The sequence below is a fragment of the Pseudophryne corroboree genome, chromosome 1 (genome assembly GCF_028390025.1).
Source record: "Pseudophryne corroboree isolate aPseCor3 chromosome 1, aPseCor3.hap2, whole genome shotgun sequence".
NCBI classification, from domain to species: Eukaryota; Metazoa; Chordata; class Amphibia; order Anura; family Myobatrachidae; genus Pseudophryne; species Pseudophryne corroboree.
In genome coordinates, this window is record NC_086444.1 from 990,483,620 (window position 1) to 990,492,419 (window position 8,800).

Consider the following 8,800-nt stretch of genomic DNA (forward strand, 5'->3'; position numbering starts at 1 on the left):
TTCGAAGAGGGTGATTCGTTAAGTGAAGATCTGGGAGTAGTTTCGATGCTACATAATACTAGTGGCAGTATCTATGATCACAATGGTACAATTTCAAGCTTTGCTCCTACTTCTAGGGGTACCATTATCTACACACAAATTTCTGCGCAATTTTTCTTTGCGGTAAACACAGCAGCATCCGAGGTGGCAGGAAATGCCTCTACCCAGTTTGAGAAAACATCAGTGCACACCAATACATAAAATAATTCCTAAAGGGTGTTAACTGTACGAAGTCAATTTGTATTTCCTGAAAAGATCCGTCTGCAGGAGGGATATGGGATGGCTCTGTTGGTATTGCCTTACCAATGTTCTTCCTTAAGCAAGTAAGACAGGTCATTGCTCTCTTACCTGCATGAGAATAGAATCCTGGCGCACACCAGTAGGCTCTCATCAGCTTGCACATACCCTCTTTGCCTAGATGAGTCAGACCGTGTGCCACCACAGCTAGACTTGGAAGGTATGCTCTGGGGGCTACTGGCTTACCGTGTCCACCTGTCCACAGTCCTGAGGACTCCTGGCCATACCCATTTGTCCTCCAGACTGCTTTTTCCTGTAGGGAACACAAATTTTTTATTTTAATTTACTATTGTGTGTTTGCAATGTAGAGTACCATGAGCATAACTCAAAAAAAAAAAAGAAAGAAAAAAAGAAACATCTCTAGAGGAGAGAAGGAAGAAGAAAATGAAAAAGAAAATGTCAGGTTTGCCATTCACCAACAGGCATATCAGTGTCTATACAAAATTTCCCTTCACCAGTATTCCCATTCTCCACCCTTTGTGCATGACAAGGCACACTACAGTAATACTGGTTTTATCGTGCTGTTGAGATATACTGGGTTTGGGCAGAACTCTGAAGGACCTAGGCATGTGGAGTTTGACCTGTACTTGGGTCCATGTATTGTACCACCCTGTGTGAACGCAAAAGATGAAGAGGAAACTGTAGAGAAACAGAATAGAGGTTGGTGACAGATGAGTTTGTAGAGGTGGAGAAGATTTTTATAACAATTTGACAACTGGTTGGGCACTACGGGGAAGTGATTCTCTACTTGGTCTATACCCCTTAAGAAAAATTCTGTATTTATCGTATCACTATTGGGACTATCCCAGCCATCAATCCAGTGTCCTGTCCATCCTAAGTTCATAGGGAACCCGGTATCTGTGAGATAATTTCCTCTACCTGTGATGGACATGCATCTAGAACAGTGATATGTAACATTAGTCTTTGAGGGGTGTCTAACATACTTTGTACTTCCTGAGCGGGAGCAGAGTATATGTATATCATAGCTAACAAAATTAAGTTAATCAGGGGCCATTTCTGCTAGAAAAAAGAAGTAAAAGTTTGGAGGCCCCATCTTAACCCCAGCAATTTTTGTCAAAGGGTAATGTTGCATTTATTTTGTTCTTCCCATTAGCCGAATCTGTGTTTTCTATATGGCTTATGATTCCTTACTATATGTCCCTTGGTCCAGTCTATGTGTTTAATAATGTGGCTTGTGTTTTCTGTCTAGGGGATCTATATTGACTATGTGTTCTACTACTCCTACAATCTCTGGCAAAATGCCCTTCCTTCCTACAAGTGTGACATATTATTGACCATTAGGGATCTGGGGTTTGGACTGATGGGTCTTTCCTGTATGTGCCAGTATACTTACCGGCATCAACCTCTCCACCTGTTGTTCTCTGCGCGGGTGGTCTTCAGTTTGCCGGTGGTCAGGCTCCCGGCGACCAGCATACTGGCGCCGGGAGCCCGACAGCCGGCATACCGACACTTATTCTCCCTCGTGGGGGTCCACGACCCCCCTGGAGGGAGAATAAAATAGTGTGGCGTGTGTAGCACGCCACCGTGCCCGTAGCGTGGTGAGCGCAGCGAGCCCGCAAGGGGCTCATTTGCGCTCGCCACACTGTCGGTAAGCCGGCGGACGGCCTCCCGGCGCCGGTATGCTGGTCGCCGGGAGGCCGGCTGCCGGCAGAACGTAGTGAACCCCTCTGCGCCTAGCACTATTCTTGTGATGTTCAATAGCACACTCTCTAAGATTAGCTACTGTGACCCCTTTCCAATTTGGCAAAAAAGTCTGCACCCTGACCCTCAATGCCTTATTGAGTCCGTCCATTAGCACAGAGACAGCCACCTCCCATTTGCTGAATTAGTGTTTACCAGTGATATTATCCAGATGGAGAGTTTTCTGTTACTGCAAAAGACAAAAAAAAAAAGTTTAGTTTAACAAGCTTCTAGGTCATGCGAAGTATTCATTCAATCCTTCTCATCCCGTATTAAGGGTCTGTACATGGTCCAACAAACATTTCCGAGCTCATCTTGACTAGGGGCATTACTAGGAATGAATACTTCTTATATGGTAACTGAAAGAAATACCCGGGGATTACCTTGTTTTTGTCCGCTTTCCTACTGGCAAATACTAATGTGCGGACAGGTTTTTCTCCATTTCTGACGTTACTTTCTTGATTTTTTTGTTTTGTTTTATTTTTGGGTTTTACTATATATGTACACGAATGATACCATACTTACCTGTTCCACTGGTCTCAGCCACTTCCCCCGCAGGCTACTGCTCTTCTTTTACCGGTTGGATACTCCTCTGGGTACATGAGAAATGGCTGAAAACAATCAGATCACCTTCTCCTCCTAAATAAAACTTCAAAATTCATTAGTACATATATAGGTTACAATCATATTTTTCATATTTTTATTATTTTCTATAGTTTGTATGCTGGCCATAACTGCTTCTACATCTACATAAGGCGGTGTACTTGCATTCTCTTTTTCTACTTTTTCTACTTGTTTATTGTTGCTACAAGTTCAAATAGTTCTTATATTTCCATTCTTGTCTTATATGACTTTGGTTGGACATACCACCGGCAATACCTTAGGATCAAACTCACCAACCCCTCTTGCTGCCACAGGTTTAAACAATTTGTATGTCTGACCCTTTGTTTTCTGGATTTTATCAGACATATCCTTATCCTTAAGTTCTGCAATACCTCTGGTTCAAAGCTGCCAACCCTAGGGAATGGTACCCTATCTTTGTCAGTCATACGCAACCATTCATTGCAAAAAAACTTCAGCGTGTGAACCATATTTTCCACACATAATCTGAGCTTCCCGGTCCCGAGTCTGACCTTCTCGGTCCCAACTCTTCTGCCTGAACCCTGGCTACCATACGTCCCTTAGTTGAGCAACTGGCTCCCATAATTTGTGGGTCTTGCCTTCTCGGCTATTCCCACAAATACCAAAATACTCAATATAAGGCGACGGTGAAAGTTCTCTGAGCGCTTCCACCCACTCTCGCCCACGTTGGCCAGTACTACCATACACTGTCGATAGCGAAGGCGATGTACCCAACTTAGGGCTCCTATCAGACCTTATAGCACCGTTATTTCTTTTGGTGGAAGTTCTGTTGGAATATTTTCCTGAGAGAGGCAGCGAAAAATTCCTTTTCGCTATCTTTCAACTGGAATTGTTTGTAGGGTGAAAAACAGAGAAATTAGATAACTATCCTTCACCCTTTACAGTGAAGCCCACCAGGGAGATTTCCCGACGTTATCAAAGAAAAACCCATTTGTCTAAACAATCACATCTGCATATTCTCTTTCACAGCGCATATGACACAATGGTATCACGTTGTGCTGTGCAGAACACACGGACATGCGATGCAATAGCACAGCCTATAGATACTAGTTATCTATATGCCCTACGATTGCTGTAGACCACTTAGCCTAGACCACTCCAGACCACTTAGTTGTATGGGATCACTAAGACCACTAAGACCACTTAGACCACTTAATCACGCAAGGTAGCGAACCCTATGCCACCGGGCCTCTACTAACCCAGTGTTTCCACTTAGACCACTTAGTTCCTGGGTTCAGCTCCACTCACTCCTGCTTACACTCATTCAAATACGCTTTGTTTTTCTGTACAGAAAATTTTCACTCGTTCTGATTGGCAGCTTTACCCCCAGAGGCAATACAGTTTAAACAAAAGTTTTATTCTAATCTGCTTTAGAAACCGGGTAGTTTTGTGCTATTGTAGCATGGCTACTATCCCTGTGGTTTTATTATGCGCACACAACCCTACGCAAGCTTGTGCAATGACGCAACCATGCGTACCCCTATGCCACGTGTGCGGCCTTGCGCCACGTGCACATTTTTGTATGCTGTCCTCACGTTCCGTACCATGTGTACCAATGTGCGTACGCAATAAATCAAACCACACAGTCTCTATAAATGTGAGCAATACTAACTATAATCGCTTACTTAACACAACACACAGTTTTTTTCCTGTATAAACCTTTAACGACCGGGCCAGACTTGCATGTTGTGCTTTATATTTACTTCCTTAAACACTGTTTTTTCAGTTTTACCTACATAGCAACAAATGTATCCAGTTTCACACAGATCTAAATGAATCTAGCAATAATCAATAATTTAAATATGATTCAGATTGGATAGCTATCTTGCAGAACATACACTGATATAAATATACACATAATTATAATAAAATTATATATATGTACCATTCACTGGTCTCCTATGAGACACCTTACCTCTTATTTGCATATCAAAGCTATTTGCTTTTCACTGAGTTACCATTACACAGGTTAATTTGCATTTCAATGGCTATCCTCCCTAGTAAGCAGATTCTACAAGTCTTGGAAGGAAAAGAAAAAATACAAACAAAACCAAACCTCTTTGTTTCCTTTTTCTATCTGTGTGCAACCCCCCACTTGATGTAAAGTAATTACGCACAGACAAGAAGGAAAGAAAAAAAAAACTTATCTCACCATTTACTCTCACTAGGCCCAATTGAAACTATGTGTAATTGACTATGGCATGGGTTAAATAAATGCATTGGTAACTCATAAATGGTGCTTGATGTGACAAGGGAAACTGATTGTTCTGAGCAGACTGAAAATCAGCTATTTAGAAAATGACCTTCCTAAAATGGCCACTCCTCCTCCCCCTTCCACATCCATGAGGTTTACACAAAATGGTGGACAGGCCATGTGGTTAGTCCATAATGGAGGACAGACCATGCGGCTTCCTTTGTCACAAAGAAATCACACATAAAACAAGCACCAGAAGTTATTTTAGGCCTGAGTTTAAAAAAAAAAACTATATCAAGGCTATGCAGCAACTTTTAAATGTACTTTTAAACCTACTTAACAGATAAACAATCCAATCTGAATCAAACACAATATGACTTATTTGAACTTTGTTTTGCAACAATAAAAATACATTTTAGCAGCTTAAATATTATGAGAAACACATTGTCCCTTGAATTTTTTCATATCATTGGCTTACTGATAACACAATAATACACGTGGATGTTATTCATCAGCGTCACGATGCGTCCATCTTAGCCGGTCGATCACAGCCGCGTTTGTAATGTACAGTGCATCATTAAGACCATGATATCGCGGACCAGCCCCCATCTGTAAATACCAAATTGCTTTCTAACAAATATTGAAAATGCCCACTCTAATATATATTGTAAACGCCTGCACCTCTTATTACCATGTGCCATGAATGTGCGCTATACATAGCAAAACACTGCATCCCATAAGAGAAAACAATATACCCACACATTATCTGAGTTCCAAAGCTCATTGATGTATATATATTTGTTATTAAAAGGATATGGATTCAATATATTACAATGTACAGTATACATATAGTTACATGGATACAATAGCACAATAATCAGTTAATACAAAATACATACAGTTACAGTTACAGGCCAGCATACCATACCATTCCCTCAATGCATCTTATATCTCTCTTTCTCAGCAAATAAATACAGGAACTGATCTGGCAGCAACTCCATTATCGTCTGATACAAAACAGCAACTGAGAACTGTGTGTCTCTGCAATGTGTTATATAGTTTTGGGGGAGGGAACTTTCTCATTCATGATGAGTCACTAGTTTATTTGTATGCTAAACAGGTTCAACCTTGAAGACATCAAAAGGGGCTGGCTTGAGCTTCCTGTCCACCATCCTAATAAGAGTGATTTTAGCTTTCATACATTTAATCATAACTATTTGTTGCAATGTCCTACAACTTAATAACAAGTATCAAATGAATCTACACATTAATCTGGTTGCTTTAATAGTAAATATGACAGGTCTATCTTGATTCGTTCAAATAATACACATACATGACATCACTTCATTATATAATATTAAATCATTATGATGTCTGGCGCTTGATATTATTATAATTATGTACTGTATGAAATAAGTGTCGAATCCATCTTTGTGGCATGTCCGTGTAAATGCGTGTGTTACCATATATTGCTGTGCTCGCTGCGCGTATTTGCAAGTATAGCGACTTATATGTGTGTAGAGTTTGTATGTTCTTTCTGTGTAATATTTTTGACTTCGACAGAGGACAGTGCAGAATTTTGCTGACCACAAGTATATAATATATAGCAGTATGGTACAGTAGTCCACTGCTCTACCTACCTCTGTGTCGTCAAGTATACTATCCATCCATGCCTGTGGTGCATTTTAGTTGTGCGCAGTATATATAGTAGGAGGACAGTGCAGAATTTTGCTGACCACCAGTATATAATATATAACAGTACAGTACAGTAGTCCACTGCTCTACCTACCTCTGTGTCATCAAGTATACTATCCATCCATACCTGTGGTGCATTTTAGTTGTGCGCAGTATATATAGTAGGAGGACAGTGCAGAATTTTGCTGACCACCAGTATATAATATATAGCAGTATGGTACAGTAGGCCACTGCTCTACCTACCTCTGTGTCGTCAAGTATACTATCCATCCATACCTGTGGTGCATTTTAGTTGTGCGCAGTATATATAGTAGGAGGACAGTGCAGAATTTTGCTGACCACCAGTATATAATATATAGCAGTACGGTACAGTAGGCCACTGCTCTACCTTCCTCTGTGTCATCAAGCATACTATCCATCCATACCTGTGGTGCATTTTAGTTGTGCGCAGTATATATAGTAGGAGGACAGTGCAGAATTTTGCTGACCACCAGTATATAATATACAGCAGTACGGTACAGTAGTCCACTGCTCTACCTACCTCTGTGTTGTCAAGTATACTATCCATCCATACCTGTGGTGCATTTTAGTTGTGCACAGTATATATAGTAGGAGGACAGTGCAGTATTTTGCTGACCCCCAGTATATAATATATAGCAGTACGGTACAGTAGGCCACTGCTCTACCTACCTCTGTGTTGTCAAGTATACTATCCATCCATACCTGTGGTGCATTTTAGTTGTGCGCAGTATATATAGTAGGAGGACAGTGCAGAATTTTGCTGACCACCAGTATATAATATGTAGCAGTATCGTACAGTAGTCCACTGCTCTACCTACCTCTGGGGGTCATTCCGAGTTGTTCGCTCGCAAGCGGATTTTAGCAGATTTGCTCATGCTAAGCCGCCGCCTACTGGGAGTGAATCTTAGCATCTTAAAATTGCGAACAATGTATTCGCAATATTGCGATTACACACCTCGTAGCAGTTTCTGAGTAGCTCCAGACTTACTCGGCTTCTGCGATCAGTTCAGTGCTTGTCGTTCCTGGTTTGACGTCACAAACACACCCAGCGTTCGCCCAGACACTCCCCCGTTTCTCCGGCCACTCCTGCGTTTTTTCCGGAAACGGTAGCGTTTTTTCCCACACGCCCATAAAACGGCCTGTTTCCGCCCAGTAACACCCTTTTCCTGTCAATCACATTACGATCGCCAGAACGAAGAAAAAGCCGTGAGTAAAAATCCTAACTGCATAGCAAATTTACTTGGCGCAGTCGCAGTGCGGACATTGCGCATTAAGCGGAAAATCGCTGCGATGCGAAGATTTTTACCGAGCGAACAACTCGGAATGACCCCCTCTGTGTCGTCAAGTATACTATCCATCCATACCTGTGGTGCATTTCAGTTTTGCACAGTTTGCTGACCACCAGTATATATAATATATAGCAGTACGGTACAGTAGGCCCTGCTCTACCTACCTCTGTGTCGTCAAGTATACTATCCATCCATACCTGTGGTGCATTTCAGTTTTGCACAGTTTGCTGACCACCAGTATATAATATATAGCAGTACGGTACAGAAGGCCACTGCTCTACCTACCTCTGTGTCGTCAAGTATACTATCCATCCATACCTGTGGTGCATTTTAGTTGTGCGCAGTATATATTAGGAGGACAGTGCAGAATTTTGCTGACCACCAGTATATAATATATATAGCAGTACAGTACAGTAGGCCACTGCTCTACCTACCTCTGTGTCGTCAAGTATACTATCCATCCATACCTGTGGTGAATTTTAGTTGTGCGCAGTGTATATAGTAGGAGGACAGTGCAGAATTTTGCTGACCACCAGTATATAATATATAGCAGTACGGTACAGTAGCCCATTGCTTTTGATATATATTACTGGCATATAATTCCACACATTAAAAAATGGAAAACAAAAATGTGGAGGGTAAAATAGGGAAAGATCAAGATCCACTTCCACCTCGTGCTGAAGCTGCTGCCACTTGTCATGGCCAAGACGATGAAATGCCATCAACGTCGTCTTCCAAGGCCGATGCCCAATGTCATAGTAGAGAGCATGTAAAATTCAAAAAATTAAAGTTCAGTAAAATGACCCAAAAATCAAAATTAAAAGCGTCTGATGAGAAGCGTAAACTTGCCAATTTGCCATTTACGACACGGAGTGGCAAGGAACGGCTGAGGCCCTGTCCTATGTTCATGGCTAGTGGTTCA